An 18,496-nucleotide genomic window follows, 5' to 3' on the forward strand; every position below is an offset into this window, starting at 1 on the left:
TGCAGTATGTATAAATACTCATCCTCACGGGCACAACGTCTAAGAATATCATCCTTCCCTAGCCTGTAGAGAGGCCCTGCAATGAGAGAGTAAGGTTTACATTCTGTTAACAGTTTTCGAGCTATGTCTTTACGAAGCTGTTTGGGTGGAAAACCATTAACTAGAAAGTTCACAATCTTCTCACTCCATTCAAGTATGGTTTCGACTAGGAATAGAGAAGTATCGGACAACTCATCATCAACTCCAGTAGGGGCTTCACCATTGGGCATGCGAGACAAATGATCAGCCGTGACATGTCTTTTACCAGGTCTCACAACAACGGTAAAATCAAACTCAAGGAGAATTAACAACTATCGTGTAATTCTTCCCGTGGAACAAGGTTTATTTACTAGATATAACAAGGCTTGATGATCAACATAGAACACAAACTTGTTGGCCAGAAGGTAGTAGCGGAATTTCTTCATCGCATAAATCATACCTAAACCTTCTTGCTCTGTAGTGGTGTAGTTTCTCTCGGAATCATTCAATTGACGACTTGCAAAGCTAATGGGGTAGTCCAGTTTATGTTCTCCTGGTTGAGCTAGAACACACCCAATAGCAAAGTTCGATGCATCAATATGCACATGAGAAATTACATTCCAATTGGGCACTCGTAGAATAGGAGCGCTAGTCAAGGTCTTTTTCAATGACTCATAATCATGGTCACACTCCGCAGTCCATTGGAACTCAATAAGAAGCTTGTAGAAAGGACGAGCTATCTCGACAAAGTTTAAAATAAACCGTCGATAATAACCAACATGGCCCATGAACCTTTGAACTCCTTTATAGTTTGTAGGTGGTGGCAATTCTGTGAAAATCCCATTTTTGGACACTGCATGCCCTAAAATGACTCCATGTTTAACCCAAAATCGGCATTTGAAAGGGTTTAAGGAGATGCAATACAATCTACACTTCTCAAACACTTCTCGTAAGTATGATAGATGTTCTTTCTAAGAGGAATAAACACAAAGGTCATCTAAGAAAGCTTCACAAAACTCCCTCAAATATTCTCTAAAAGCAGTGTTTATTAATCTTTGAAAGGTAGCAGGGGCATTGGTTAAGCCAAAAGCCATAACACAAAATGCGAACACTCCAAATTTGGTAATAAAGGCTGTTTTATGTAATGGAATTGGCCTATTTAATTTGAGAGTAGCAGAAATTAATGAGAGTACTTTTGAGAAATGACTTTGTGAGCATAGCGGGTGAACATAATTGAAGATAGCAACATAATCATAGCAATTAGTTAACTTGGCATGACCAATACTTTTGCAAGAGAGAGAATTTAGAGAACATGACAACAGTTGAGGACCGGATTTATGTGGAGCCGGTCCCCCCTCCAATAGGCATTTGTATTATGATTTCTCCCATTAAGAGAGACTTGTTACAATACAATCTTTGCGTTCCTTGTGACCTAGGTGATGCAATGAAGATGGAAAGCTTCATGCATCACAAACATAACATAAAATTGAAGAAAGATTTAACTATCCCAAGCCTCAATCCCAAGACCTCAAACACCTTCGAAGGTGGAGAGAGCTAGCAGGGAATGAGGGTAGGGAAGAGGAAGAAGAAACATTTCGTAGGAGAAAGAATTAGTTATTCACTTATCATAACTCTTGTTGCTAGCATACATAATAGCATAGTAATGAAGAAGAAGGAGATGGCAAGCTTAAGCATTGAATCATGGCTCTTGGTTGGATTTGCACTCCATATCCAAGAGTGTTGGTGTAGGCTCTCAACCTCTACTTGCTTGGAGAAGGAGAGGGAGCTCTTGCACTTTGCATAGCACACAATGAGAGTGTTTGTGAGTGTGTGTGGGTGAGTATACCCCCTAAGCAACCCCCTAGCTTGCTTGGGTCAACCCCCCCTTTGTAGCTCATGTTTGAAGCTCATTGGACCCCTCCAGGCCTAGCCAATCACAAGCAGGAGGCATTACAAGCAGCAAGGGTAGCCTTGAGACAAGTGTCCCCCTTTCCCCTTTGAGAGAGAGGTCTAGATTTAATTAAATCTCCTAAATTATTATTGGACCCCTTGGGTGGCCAACCAATAGGCTTCATGCACACCATGAGGGCAACATGAGGAGGAACTTGACAAGTGTCCCTTTTGCTTTCTTTGTACCATGCATGCCTTGTGTGAGTGTGTGGGTGTTCTCTCTCATCCCCCCTCATGTAGGGCTCGCCCCCTCCTTGTAGGGATTGAATATTTGACTTTTTGACACCTCAAGCCCCTCATACATAGGCCCAGTTCCCACCACAAGCTTGGCCGTTAAGCACTTTAAGCTTGGGCTATGGTCTCACCTTAAGTGCAACCCTAGCATCTCAAGCATGTCAAGCACCTCAAGCATCTCAATAATTAAGCACCTCAAGCACCTTAGTCATCAAGCATGACAAGCAGGACAAGCACCTCGAGATGGGTCGGGTTCCCGCGCCTCAAGCTCAGCCCTAGCTTACCTAAGGTCAAAGGCCTTTTACACACATTATTGGAGGTCTTCAATGAAGCTAACCCTAAGGTCTTATGCTCCATTAGTTAGCCTTGCTCTTTGATAGACCATCTCTCATTTGAGCCCCGTGTTGAGATAGATCTATAAGCACATGTCTATATCTTAACACTTGTTCCCGTTTATTCTTCCACATTAAGTGATCAATTTAATATGAGAAAATCATTTGAATTGGTTAGATATTAGATATTAGATTTTATGACATTACCTCTCTCTTGAAATCATAGTCGTCCTCGACTATGAGGTAGAAGAGATAAAGCCTTAGTCATTAGTCAATTTTACTTAGCGGGTAGAAGATCCCTTTTTTACCCTACGACATCTTTCCAAGATGGATGAATAATCCATTTGGTGCTTGGGAGACATAGCTGCCGCAAGCATGTCTGCTCTTTAGTCCATTTCATTCTCCCAAAGTAGAGTGACAAATTCTACTTGGTGTTTGAGAGACGTCGTCATCAGAAACATGATTCTAAGCATGCATACTAGTTAAATTTGTGCACAATTAAAAAGAGGACTAGTCCAATAAGACAAAAACACGATTCATTTAAAATAAATTTGTACATTTGCTTACTCTAATGTAGCATTGTAAGCATTGCCAAGGTTCATACTATCCTTAAGCTGTATTCCTTGCATCCATCTAACATCTTCAAAAGGATAATTTTTGAACTTAATAAGATACCATCGGATAATCTTACCATGTCGTAGTACCTTGTCTTCATGCTGAAGGACAGCTTCGGGTTGTAGCACCTCTTCTTGGTCTTCAACTTCGGGAGGGTCTTCAATAATTGGTTCAGTTGGTGGCTCTCCTTTGTAGGGCTTAAGTAGGCTTACATGAAAGGCATTGTGTATGAGCCAATGGTTGGGCAACCTGAGTTGATAAGCCGTCTCATTGATGGGCTTCAAGATTTGGAAAGGACCATAGTATCTTTTTGCTAGTTTAGCATAATACTTTTGATGGCCCGTAGGATTTTTGCCTGTCGTTTGCCTTAATCGAGCCTTAGGAAACTTGAGTAAGACCCAATCATTTTCTTTGAACATTAAGGCTCTTCTGTGCTTATCAGCAGTAGCTTTTTGCCTTTGTTGAGAGATGGATATAGCCTCCCTAATCTTTTGAAAAGATTCTTGTAGGTCACGGCTATACTCATCGGCGGCGAAGATCTTCCCATGTACTTTGAGTAGCAAGGGACTTTTAGGTCTTCCCTCAATGATCTCAAAAGGTGCTTTTCCCGTAGAAGTATGTACAGTATTATTGTAGGCATACTCTACAAGAGGTAAGTACTTTTCCCATTGTGAACGTTGATCTACTTCGGTAACATAAGTCTTGAGTAGATCGAGTATTGTAAGATTGGCTATCTCACTTTGGCCATCCATTTGTGGGTGATAGGCCGAAGAGAAATTCAATCTTGTTCCTAGATTTTCAAAGAGACCTTTCCAGAAATTACTGATCATTCTAGGATCTCTATCTGACACGATGGATGTGGGTAATCCATGGTGCTTGAAAATCTGAGATATGAAGAGGGTTGCCATTTGATGTGCCTTAATAATCTTTTTGACAGGAATAAAATGTGCTTGCTTGCTAAACCTGTCAACTATTGTCCATATTCCGTATTCCCATGGATAGACTTGGGTAATCCAAAGATGAAATCCATGGATATACTCTCCCATGGTGAATTTGGGATAGGCAATGGCTGGAGTAATCCAGGTTGCTTCCCTCTATCATACTTGGTCTTTTGGCATACTACACATTTTGAAACATACTCTTGTATGTCCACTTTCATGGTAGGCCAATAGAAGTACGTCTCTACTCCTCGGAGAATAGGTTGAATACCTCTATGCCCCGCATATGGAGGAGCATGGGATTCATACATGACTTTCTCACGAAGGGAATGGGTAACACATAGCCTATTGCCGTGGAGAAGATAACCATCCTGCAAGGTGAATGGTTCCTCTTTCTTCCCCAAAGCAAGGGCTGACATTATGTCTCTAAAGTCAGGGTCAGTAGCATACTCATCTATCATAGAGGATAGATCATTGTGAGTAGCTATAGACACCGCATTAACTTTGGGTCATTGTGAAAGTGCATCGGCCACTTGATTGTGCTTACCAGCTATGTGAGCAATATGGAAACTAAATTGCGAAAGAAAATTTGCCCACCTCATTTGTTTGTCGGAAAGCTTGGTTTGTGTCATGAAATAGTTGAGACTTTGGTGGTCGGTTCGTAGGATAAATGGAGTCCCCAATAGATAGTGCTTCCATGTGTATAGGGCATGTAGAACAACTAAAAGCTCTTTTTCATAAATGCCCAACACTTGTTCATCAATATTGAGCCTTCGACTCTCATATGCTATGGCATGCCCTTCTTGAAGTGTTAACCCTCACGGCTCACGGACACCCCATCACCTACGACGGACATGTATTATGTATTTGGTAGAGTCAGGTACCGGGCTTGTCGGACCAATAGGAAAAGGGTAAGAGTGATCGCCGATGAGAGGCGCACTCTAACTGGGACATTCAAGGGATTAGTTGGCTAAGCATGGGCGCTCAAGTGTGAATGGGGTGAGCTCATATAAAAGCCAACTAAACCTAAAATTCATTCATTCTCTCATTTGTGCAATAGAAGAGTGCTCTTGCTCCATCTCCATCTCCATCTTCTTCTTCTTCACCTCCTTGTGTGTGTGTGTGTGTGTGTGTGTGTGTATGTGAGAGAGAGAGAGAGAGAGAGAGAGAGAGAGAGAGAGAGAGTGATCGAGCATTGCTACGAAGGCACGGCGGCAGCGAAGCGGTTGAGCGCGGCACGATTGCAGCTTCTTCTTCATCGCGGCGAGGAATCCACCACGAAGGCGAGCGTAGAGCGGTGAGTGACACACCCTTTGCTCTCTTGAGCTTGCCAGATTAGTCTTGTTGTGTGCTTGGAGCCATTTGTGGCTCGCACACGGTGTATCGGCAAGTCCCTTGCTTCGACAGTGCGGCAAGGAGCGCACATTTTTGGTGCCGCTGCCAGGGAAATGCCCTACACTAAGCTCGGTTAAGCACTTTACGCTTTCTTGTGATGCAATTTCAATTGAAGCATTTGTGAAGAAGGAAGGTGTGTGGTTGTGTGGAGAAGGATTTGTGAAGAGGGAAGGTGTGTGGTTGTGTGGAGAAGATTTTTGTTACACTGTACTGTCTTTTTTGTTTTCTGTAAAGAAGGAGTTACAATTTTTTTTGCAATGTATTGTTAGAATTAAGGTATTAGCTATGGAATGTTAGTTCTGTAAGGTTAGTTTTGTAGATCTGTTAGCTACTGTAGTACTGTGTAAACAATGTTAGAGTGTGTGTGGCAATATCTCTATTAGCTGTAAGTAGATAAGTTAGGTGTAGGTTAAGAGTGTGTGTGCGCGCGCGCGCGGCGCGGCCGCGGCGACTTTTTTTTTTTAAAAAAAAATCTTTAAAAAAAAAATTATTTTAAAAAGAAGGATCGGGTTGGGGATCATTCCCCAAGCTCAAGCCCAAACCCAGACCTTAGTCCTCAATTTTAAAATATAGTTTATACACCTTTTTATATTTAAAAACTATTTTTAGGATTTCGAGGACTATAAAGACTATTTTTAGGATTTCGAGGGCTTCACGTAGCCGAATAGGGAGTTGTAAAGCACGGCACGTTCCTTTAGCCAAAACTCTCGTCTTCAGCTATTACACGCCATATTTTGTGTCTCGGTTACAAAAAATAACCAAGAATAACGAAAAACTTGGGTTATAAACACCTTTTAAAAAAAAAAAAAAAACTAAGTGAGCGGCCTTCACGGGCACTCACCAACGTGTTTAGAGTGTGGAGGTCACATGTACCTAGGCTCTGGATGAGTGTTAGAGCACGAGCATATTGGTAGTGCCTCCATTTACGCGGGCACCCATTATTCCTCCACCCTAGGTTCTGGACCTTCGGCCGGGACTCAAGGTAGCGCGAACCAAGATCCTCATATCGCGTCTAGTGATTCTTCCTCTGACTATGAAGTCATGGAGGGGTATCCTACACCAAACCCTGATAGTTCAAGTCAAGACATGCATGCCATGGGCCCACGGCCCGGGTCCAGTGTGTTTAGCCGCTTAAAAGAGACCCTTAGTAGAGCTACTCGCTCCGAACATGCGGTTAATGAAATAAATGAAGGGAGTGGGGAAGTAAATTCGTCATTCATGCCTAAAATAGACCCTATGCTTCTTGCGAGTGTACATGTGAATGTTCCATCCACTACACCTCCTGATCCTTTAGGACTATCTCCCTCTGAGGTTCTACTACCCGATGGTAGGAGTCTTGCCGAAGTGCAAGAGATCGAACGCTATATGCAAGCAACAAGGGAGAGGGAAATTGAGAACCTACGAAGGCTAGAACAAAGTCGAGCCCTGAAAGCGAAGGCTCCTATGACAACAATCATGCCAGCCGAGCAACCGAGTGCTCCCAAGGTAGCAGTCACGGAGGGGCAAGCTATGGGGAGCAATAATGCTTCCACTTCAAGGGAAACCTCCAGCACGCCAGGCCTAGATGGGATATTCCTAAACGAAAATTGGGAGTATGACCTACAAGCAGAAGCTTTAACTAATCGGTACACAGGACACACCTATCATGTGGGTTGGTTAGATGTTCTACAATCCACATCGGGTGCTACTAGCATAGATGAGCAACAACAGAAAGTCTGTGATGTCCTCCATAGGATTGTCGAGCTAGAAAGACAGAACACAGGGATCAACATGCCTTCAACAGGCCTAATGAGATTCTTGGATACGGGAAAGGCCAACCAACCAACCCTATCACAAATGGAGACTCCCTCAGTGAGCCCCATTGATCCTCCTTATGTTGTTTCGTCGGGAGCCTCAGTACAATATGAGCCCACAAGTGGCAGTTTTACCTTCCCAGATCTAGCTCATCTTTCTCTTAATGACACTACGGCTACCATGCATATCCCAGTGGTGAGCATGACAAGAAGTACACCATGGAGTTCATTTGTTAACACTGCGTCGATGCCTAGTAGCACAATGCCCCCAACTATACCTACATGTATGTTTCAATCACGTGCACCTGTCGTACCTCAGCCTCATGTAGCTCCTACACCTCCGATTATTCCAAGAGCTTACAATCCACAATGGAATTATCCAAGCTCTTATACAAGTGGAGCCATGCCATTTAATAATAACATGCCATATCAGGCACCCCCTATGCCTAGGGCCACGCCTGTAAACTTTGGACCACCGTCTGGTACACCACCATACGAAATATGGGACCCAAGAGCCGCGCGTATGCCAAGGCCAAGGCCAAGGCCAACTCCCATCTCACATGTGGTTCCAGAAGCACATACACCCATTATACCTGCTCAAATAGGAGATTTGGCAGCATTTGCTCAAACTATCGGTCGCTCTATTGCGGAAAACATGCGTAGTGCACCTGATAGAGAGGCTAGGAGCAAGGCAGTTCAAGTAGCTAAGCTCACACAGAAATTTAGTGGAGACGGAGAAGCTAGAAAGCATATGGAAGTCTTTGAACATGTGTGCGATTCCTTGGAAGAGCACAATGAGCTACATAAGTGTAAGGCTTTGAGTTTGACCCTAAGCGGAAAGGCTGGAGATTGGTATAGAACCTTAAGAGTAGAAGAGAAAACGATCTACTCTACTCTTAGGAGATTGTTCTTGAAAGAGCACATATGAGAGGGAGTACTTTGGGGTGTAGCCTCTCAGCTCCAGAAAGCCCAACGAGAAGAAGGTGAATCCGTGAGAGACTTCATTAGTCGCCTAAAGAATTTGAATTCTCGATGCAATCCAAACGAGCGATTCAACAACAACCAATTGCTCGATAGATTCATTAGGGGACTACGACATGAAAGTATCTATAATGGCCTAGTCATTAGAGGTATCACTACTTGGGAAGCAGTCACCATGAATGCAATCCAATTGGAGGATAATTTAATGATTGCAGGAGAAAGAGTGTTTGCCAAGCCGAAGTCTAGTAGCTCGCAAGCGTCAGGGCATGAGCCAATGGAGATAAAGCCAATCGTGAAAGAGCAAACGATATCTGAGATGACTTTGGCAAATCTCACCAAGGCCATCCAAGAAAGCCTTAGGGGTAATCGTGCTCCACAAAACACTCATATGTATCCAAGAAGGGAGCAACAATGGTGCTCAATTTTCTTGGGCCCACATACTACGAGTGAATGCCCTACGTTCAGAGTAAAGTTTAACGGGACTTGTAACTCGTGTGGTAGGTATGGCCATCAAGCGAAGGATTGCCTAATGCTTAAACGCATCATGGAAAATAGACCGCCTATAGCTTGGGCAGACTCACCTCGAGTTCCTGCATTGATGCCTACCCCACCCATGGAGCAACAGTTTCCATTACAGCACATGGTCCCTAGAACCCAAAATGTGGTCCAAACCACACCGTTGCCACCTCCAGTGCTAGGACCACAACCCCCTCATCCAAGAGTTACACCTATGAACCAAATAGGTTGCGAGTCATCTAGTACTTATGTAGATTGCGAAGAGGACATAGACTCTAGTATCACCTATGGAGTTGACATGCTTGAGGAGTGTCCCATGTACTATATGGAAGACCATTGGGGACAAATCAAACCGGTATATCAAGCTACTGCGCTAGCAGCAAGAGGCCAAAACATTAATAGTTTTGCCAAGAGACCACCTCTTCAGTGCTACGAATGTGGTGGACCACATCGAGTAGCTGAGTGCCCCATTAGAATGCAAAAGAATGTTGCACTAATGCAAACAAGTCAAGGGAGTGCATTGGCAATGCCAATACTCACTTGTAATCGTTGTGGCATAGATCATTTGATCGCACAGTGTCCTAACAATCCAAACTCACCGAAAATCACACCATTGAACTTAATAGAGATTGTTGATGGGACACCACCAACTATAAACATAGCACCAGTGAATGCACTCACACGGTCGATGCTCCAAAAGCAAAATTACATCCTCGAAGAGAGAGATGCTGCATCCATTGGCCGAGCGAGAAAGAAGAAAACATGAAGAAAGAAATCCCTTAATGCTTCTAGCTCAAAACCTAGTTCAAAGACTAACATAGGGACAGGAGAGGATCCCGTGTATATGAATGACCCTGAGGATGACTCAGATTCGATAGAGACCACGGAGACCAAAACTGTTACTACAAAGGAAAAAGCCAGTGAGGAGGATCACGAGAGGGAATTACGACGAACACCAAAAGAGTATTCAAAGTTAAACCACCCAGTTGCGAACCCCCAAGATAAGCCACGAGAGACAAAAAATGAGGATTGCAAGAGAAAGATTGGAACCTATCCAAACCCAACAGTGGAAATTGAACGAGTCCAACAACTGAGGGGTTTGGTGGAAGAAACTCAACGAACATCAGAACCTGAACCCAAACATATCCAGATGTCGGACACAGTGTTTCCCACACAAGTTCAACCTCACAAGAACTACAGGCCGTTAGCTATACCCAGTATCATTCGGGAAGAGAGTGAGGATAGGACATCTGAAAGTGGACACATACCTTTCCTACTAGAGAGAATGTTTGGTGAGGGAATGCTCGACCCCCTTGAGGAAGTGGAGATTCCATCTTCACCATTCTCTTGTCAGGGTCCTACGTCCCACAAGATGCCATTAAATGTTGCCAAATTGATGGATTTCAGGTCTTCAAAAGTTAGAACCACCATCATGTCCAAACTATATAAAGACCCCGAGCTAGTCTCAGCTCTTCGAGCCTTCCTCAATGGAGAATTACAGGCCGGATTACCACAGTTTGCACATATGAACAAACCTGACTCGGTAATGAATGATGAGGAACATTTAGCACCACCATCTGACCTAGCGGGACATGAATCTGTAATTGAAGTACCCGTTAACAAGTTGGGGCAATACTTTGAAGGTGATGAATCTAATGCTACTCTACCAATCACTACTAAAGGATTAACTGTAAAGGGGGTCCTTGACAGTGGTGCGGGAGTCAGCATGGTGACAAAGAGTTGTTGGGAGTCTATGGGGCGACCTCACCTTGAAGCCACAAGCGTAGTGGTAAAAATGGCTAATGGATCTATTGTTACGCCTATTGGAATGCTAAAGGATCTTAGGATCAAGGTCTTGGGACACAAGGTAAGGCAGACTTTCATTGTTATGGATTTTTTCAAGCATCCTATGTCATTTGAGATGATCTTAGGGCGTCCATTCATGAGGGAAGCAAAAATGGTGCATGATTGGTCCAAAAACCACGTCTACTTACAGTTTCAAGACTCTGTCATTCGAGTTGATCTTTTAAGTGGTCGAACGCATCCTCTAGGAAATAAATTCATCATTGATAATCGATCAGACACAACAATTCACTCAGCTCCATTACAGTATTGTTACACGTTGTGAGCGGGATGAAAACACACACAGCACCTCTATAACAACCCGACACACACTCTTGGGAAGATACACATACACACACTATGGGGCACCACTCGGCTTACACAACACACCTGGCCGAGACAGGGAACACACCTCTGGAGTGAGAGGAGAGAGACTATCCACTTGCCCACTCCACATAGACACACACACACACACACACACACACACACACACACCCAAAAAACTCAGCTCAAAAGAGGAGAATTTCTGATGTTTAGATACAATTGAGCTTGGGCCAACAACAATGGGGCAAATAGCTCACACAATATGGGTAAAATAAGCCAGATACAATCACAAACTAGAGCAGAAACTTCGCTCATAGGAGAAACTTACACAGAAAAACAACAGGAAAAGAGTGAGGAATTTGGCAAAATGGGCAGCGCCATCGCGTCTGGAACGGCCCAAAACCCCAGTCTACAATGTCAAAGTGCTCAAATCCGACCTCGGATGAGCAGTTTACGGCCAAAACAGGCTCCAAAATGAGCAAAAACACACCTGCGGCTGTTCCTCCTCTCTTCTCCACATTTTTTCTGGTCTTCTCTCTATTTTTACAGTTCCCACACTTAGCTTTATTAGTTGGGCACCCTTGGCCTTTTAGATGACCTCAAACGGACCCCGAACATGTCAAAAACTGACCTCGCAGTGCATATTTGTCACCCTGCTGCATCCATGCGCACACATGGCACTCATTTCTTTTCAATAATGCGTCTCACAACCACGTGAAGTGGCCCCAAAAAGTGGTCCTAATGATGACCTTTCTGCATAACTCTCACAAGAAAACACCACTTTGTGTCCGTATTCATCCACGTGCAAATATTGACCCTGTTCGCCCTCCTGACGCCACTAGATGCCATCTGACGCACCTGCTTACCTCATGTCGTCGGCCTGCGGATAGATTCCTCGAGAATTTTTACACGCTATAAACTCCTCATTAGTGTAGAAAAAACATACTGGTACTGGTGATAGTGAAAATCGATGCACTATGTACATGCTGTCCTACCTGTACACATGTGGGCCCCACGTAACCACCTGGCTATGGAAATTGGGCGATCCTTTATTCGATGCACCATGCATGTGTATGTACATATGCGCAATCCCTTGCTCCAAAAAACTCATGACATAATTTGCCCATCCCCTAGCCTGCTAGATCATTCATGATCAGCAGCAGCAAAGAGAGATATGAGACTCGCCGCATCACAGGTCTCCTCATCCTTCACCAACATTGCTTGCTCCACAGACAGCTCATCTTGCTCCACCATCATCAATCTAGCATGATACAATTTAAGACGAAATCCATTTACCCTTGACTTATGTAGAACACCATCCAGGTTAGCCAATTGATATGTGCCATTTGGAAAACACTCCACTACCTTGAAAGGGCCTTCCCACTTAATTTGAAACTTCTTTTGGAAGGTGTTGTCCAGCTTACTGTACTTGCTGTAATGGATAAAGAAGCTGCGAAGACAATGGAATAAACCGTGCCATGTACTTCACTTTGTGTATAAAAGTTGCCAATTGCTTCGTACTCGTAGGTGATGGAAGAAGAATAATAGTCTTAACCTTATCTGGATCAGCCTCAATGCCATTTTCTGACACCATATGGCCCAATAACTTCACCCTTGGCTGTGCTAGATGACATTTCTTTGGATTTAGTTGTCCTCCACATTCATCAAATCGAGCCAATACCATCTGCAGCTTCTCATGGTGTTCAGCCCTACTTCTATAAACACAGAAGTCATCCATAAAAGCTTTAACACAACTACCAATGAATGGTTCCAACACCCAATTTGCTCTCTCTTGATAGAATGAAGGTCCATTTGACAACCCAAATGGCAATACTGTGTAGCAATAGCAGCCCCATGGCGTAATAAAAGTGGTCTTTGTGCGGTCTTTAAGAGCAATCTTCAACTGAAAATAGCCTGAAAAACCATCACACACACTGTACCTCTCATAACCTGCCACTGAATCCAAGATCTGATCGATGAATGGAAGAGGATATGGGTTCTTCTTAGTGGCTACGTTTAAGGGCTTAAAATCTACACAAATCCTCCACTTCCCATCCTTCTTTGGAATGACTACTACTGGACTCACCCATTCTGTGGTCTCCACAGGGACTATGAACCCTGCCTTCAACAACTTGTCCACCTCTTCTCGCAAGGCTTCCATTTGCTCTTGACCCATCCTTCTTAGCCTTTGCCGCAATGGCTTAGCACCTTCTTTCAGCTCTATATGCATCTCTTCGCCCTTGAACCCTCTGATCTCTTCATATGAAGTAATGAACAAATCAGGAAAACTAGCCAGCATGTGCAAATATATATCCTTCTCCATAGCTGAGAGGTCTCCACTGATCATTTGTGTCATCAATTCCTGCTTCTTTGACAACTCAACCTTGGTTTGCATCAGCCCTTCAATCACTTCATAAGGCCCTTCACTTTCATCTTCAACCTCATTCGCAAATGCAACTAAACCAAACTCCTGTATTTCTTTGTCCATCAAAAGAAATGCAACATCAACATCCTCATCACTGTTGGTAGTGCTATCACTGTCCTCATCTGTCACCGTGGAAGAGTCTTCATCACTAGACTCATCCTCATCTTCATAAAGCTCCTCTAATCGTTTCCTTGTGTCCATATTATAAAGCTTCTTGGTACCTGTCTTTCCATAGAGGCTAATCGTACCATGTCGCCAATCTTGAACAGCTCCCACTGCACGTAACCATGGTCTGCCCAGTATAATAGGATATGCTCCCAACCCTGTTGGCATCACATGAAAATCAACCACTGCCTTTGCATCATATGCCTCCACTTCTAAGCTCTTTACAACACCCAAGCATTTTACTTTTTTATGGTTTGCCAATCTGATCCGAAAACCTGACACCCCAGCCACTGTGAGACCCATCTTCTCAACGCATGAGTGTGTTATGACACATATTTGGGCTCCGCCATCCACGTAACCTTGTCAAATTTTTCCTTTTATGCCACACATTTACTATTGGACAAATGTCTGGTAGCTCATCCATTGCCAACACCTTTACTGAATCTCTCTCTGGCTCTTTCTCCATTGGGTTAACCATCCTCTTCCACTGTCGCTTTAGCTTAGGCACCATCTCTATAAGCTGCCCAAAAGTAGCATCTGCCTTCCTGCTCGTCAGATCCTCCTTCAAGTCATAGCTTAATTGCCCATCCCCTAGTGGAAAATCTGAAACATGAAACTTTTGACGAGCTCTCCTTTTCCTCTTGGCCTTGACATCCTCGCCTTCATGGCTCTTTCCTTTCTTCTTACTAGGACCTGGGGCACTTCTTCCTTCCTTATCCTCTGTGGTCCTCTTCCCAATAGGCATCACTAATGTATCCTCTAGCTTTGATGCCTTCTCCAAGGTGACTACACTTAGCACTTTTGTCTTTCCCTTTTCCTCCTGGGTCAGTCCACTGGTTCCTTCGTCTCCCTTAATTTCGATGCCATAATCATTTGACCTAGTTAGCACCTGTCTTGGCAATGGATACATGTCTCCCCCCATCCTTGGTGGCGTATCACACTGCGGGCTGATGTGACCCAACTCTCCACAATTATAACATGTGGGCGTCTGCCTCCAAAACCTACCATTGCTTTGTCCAACACCATTCCTAGGCCTTTCTTCACCTCCTGGCTGATTTGCAAACCTCCCTCGACCTCGATTATTTCCCACTTGACCTAGCATGTTTAGGCTGAGATTCTTCATCAAATCTACCATTTGCCTCATGTCTTGCCTTAGCCCATCATCTTGCACTACTGTAGTGACCACTGCTTGCATAACCTGAGTAGTAATAGGAACCACTGGTTCGTGATGAACCCCTGACATGCGACCTTGTAAAGACTCTATAGGCTGAAATTCAGACCTCATGGGCAAAGACTCCACCCCTAACTGGCTCATTTTCCTCAGCTTCCACTCTTTGTTCCTTGCTACCTCTAGTGCATCTTCATATGTCCTAGGCTTCTTTAGCTCCACTCTCCAACGTATATTCTCCCAAAGACCAGCCAAGAACCTGTCCTTCTTCATCATGTCAGGCGGGGGTACCTGTGGTGCTAAGGCCTTGCACATCCGCTCCCATGCCAATGAGAACTTACGTATGTACGCATCTACTGGCTCACCTTCCTTTTGCACCAAACCTTGTACTTCTTGCCACACTTTGTCAGGATCTTCTATCTTCACAAACTCCACTTCCAGCCCATGTCGTAGATTGTCCCAACTCAACCTTACAGGTGGATCAGCCACACGCAACTCCTCTTCAAATGCTTTAGACCAAACTCGTGCATCACTCTTCAAACAAATTTGGAGAAGACGTAACATCTGCGCAGGGTCATGAATCTGGTTGCTAATGCAAGCAACCTCTATCTTTTCCAAAAATTCTTCCACATCTTCATCACTTCTTCCATGAAACTCCGGATAAGAGAAAGCCATGGCTACCCAAGTTTCAATGCTTTGAGAACCCCTTTGAACACACGTGCAAGAACCCAAAACTTTTGACTACCCAATCCCCAGAAACTTCAATGGAGCTCAAATTTAGATAAGGACAAACACATGCACATCAAATGAGTTTTCATAGTTGATCATCGGAATTACAATAGGCAAAGGACATTCCAAGATCTCTCGTAATCTTCTTGGCCCGAACATAAAGACTATACGCTGCTGGAAAAAAATCTTCCTGGACACATGAACATTTATCTGGATTCTTTGAGTTAAATGAAATGGAGTGAATTGAGGGCCATTTTGATCATCCATTAAAGCCAATCATGAAGCTCCCAAGAAGGCACACCTGACTCGACCTCTGATTTTGCGAAAATTTCAGCAGCATAACAACATAAATGGCTCAAAATACCAAAAAACTAGCCATCATAACTTGGGAAAATTTCGACAGAGTTTCCCCAGAAGTAGAGCAGTAGGAACCCAAAATATAGACTGTCTATGTATGCATAAACTGTCAACAATAAAACCCGAGCATCAAGTAGGACTCACTAGTACATAGCCTATGGCGAGGTCACAAAAAGGGTGCTCCAGCTACCTGAATCACCGAAAGGATCTCCACATTTGAGAATCTCCCAGCTCAATAAAAACCTCACGCTATCGACCCTCACACGAAGGCTAATGCAAATCGCATATAGTCAAGTCTCAGAAATGACTATCTTCCAGACTAAGTCTCAAAAATGGCTGGGACTGCCAAATACAACCAAGTATGGCTCCACAAATGCGTACAATGGCAGTTTCCACAAGTAACGTACAATCCAGCAGACAATGCGCTCAAATAGGCGCCAAGTGATGCATACCCACAACAATTGCAAGTGACATCACTGCTAGTATATCACTGTACTCCAACTACGTGTACCTGTGTGAATCACTTGTACCTGTACCTGTCCCTGTAACCTATAACCTGTAATCTGCAACCTGCAACTTGTAACCTGTAATCCCCAATCTCGAATCTCGAAGCTCGAAGCAGAAGGTACTCGAAGAAGATCCTCCGTGGGGGCGCCAAAAGAATGTGAGCGGGATGAAAACACACACAACCACTCTATAACGACCCGACACACACTCTTGGGAAGATACACACACACACACACTATGGGGCACCACTCGGCTTACACAACACACCTGGCCGAAACAGGGAACACATCTCTGGAGTGAGAGGAGAGAGACTATATACTTGCCCACTCCACACAGACACACACAGACACACACACACACACACATCCAAAAAACTCAGCTCAAAAGAGGAGAATTTCTGATGTTTAGATACAATTGAGCTTGGGCCAACACCAATGGGGCAAATAGCTCACACAATATGGGTAAAATAAGCCAGATACAATCACAAACTAGAGCAGAAACTTCGCTCATAGGAGAAACTTACACAGAAAAACAGCAGGAAAAGAGTGAGGAATTTGGCAAAATGGACAGCGCCATCACAGACTTTCATTGTTATGGATTTTTTCAAGCATCCTATGTCATTTGAGATGATCTTAGGGCGTCCATTCATGAGGGAAGCAAAAATGGTGCATGACTGGTCCAAAAACCACGTCTACTTACAGTTTCAAGACTCTGTCATGCGAGTTGATCTTTTAAGTCTCGCGATTAAACAACTTAATTGACCACAGAAAATTAAGAAGCTTACCCATGGTATTAATATTCGATCTCTAGTGCCTTTCGATCGTCAAATTAGCGACCCCAGACTTGTTTAATTTTTTACCTTTACATCTGTTTATGCATTTGATTACATTGCAATTTAATGTTCATTGCTGACAAATTGTTTGAAATTCTTTTACCAATCAATTTGTCTACCTAAAACTGCATATGATTTTTAATCACTTATGAGAATGCAATTACTGTGCCAATGTTGTTTGATTTTGCAGTGACTGAAGAAGGCTAAGGACATTCATCTCAAATGCTCTTCCACCTCGACGAACGAGCTTCAACTCAATAGCTTCCGAGGACGGAATCTACATCAGGAAGGGGGGCATGTTAACCCTCACGGCTCACGGACACCCCATCACCTACGACGGACGTGTATTATGTATTTGGTAGAGTCAGGTACCGGGCTTGTTGGACCAATAGGAAAAGGGTAAGAGTGATCGCCGATGAGAGGCGCACTCTAACGGGGACATTCAAGGGATTAGTTGGCTAAGCATGGGCGCCCAAGTGTGAATGGGGTGAGCTCATATAAAAGCCAACTAAACCTAAAATTCATTCATTCTCTCATTTGTGCAATAGAAGAGTGCTCTTGCTCCATCTCCATCTCCATCTTCTTCTTCTTCACCTCCTTGTGTGTGTGTGTGTGTGTGTATGTGAGAGAGAGAGAGAGAGAGAGAGAGAGAGAGAGAGAGAGAGAGAGAGAGAGAGAGAGAGAGAGAGAGAGAGAGAGAGATCGAGCATTGCTACGAAGGCACGGCGGCGGTGAAGCGGTTGAGCGCGGCACGACTGCAGCTTCTTCTTCATCGCGGCGAGGAATCCACCACGAAGGCGAGCGTAGAGCGGTGAGTGACACACCCTTTGCTCTCTTGAGCTTGCTAGATTAGTCTTGTTGTGTGCTTGGAGCCATTTGTGGCTCGCACACGGTGTATCGGCAAGTCCCTTGCTTCGACAGTGCGGCAAGGAGCGCACATGAAGCAAAACTGCTGCAAGGCAATCACCACAACATCACATTGGACCTCAAATGGCTTTGATAGGTCCGGAAGCACGAGGACTGGTTGGGAAGTAAGCTTCTCTTTGAGCTTTTCAAAAGAATTTTGCTCCTTCGCAGTCCATACAAACTTAATTTTCTTCTTAGTTAAGTCGTGTAGTGGTCCTGCTACTTGAGAGAATTTTGCTATGAAGCGTCTATAGTATGCGCACATACCAACAAAGCTTCTTACCTCATGTAGATTTCTTGGGTTAGGCCATGCTTTTATTACCTCTAACTTTGATGGATCCATTCGGATACCATCTTTAGAGATAATATGACCTAGGTATTGAATCTCTTGAAGGAAGAATTCGCTTTTCTTTTGGTTGAGAAAAAGCTTGTTCTCCCTCAATGCTTGAAAAATCACTTGGAGATGTTG

The sequence above is a fragment of the Adiantum capillus-veneris genome, chromosome 26 (genome assembly GCF_014529385.1).
Source record: "Adiantum capillus-veneris isolate H3 chromosome 26, ASM1452938v2, whole genome shotgun sequence".
Taxonomy (NCBI): domain Eukaryota; kingdom Viridiplantae; phylum Streptophyta; class Polypodiopsida; order Polypodiales; family Pteridaceae; genus Adiantum; species Adiantum capillus-veneris.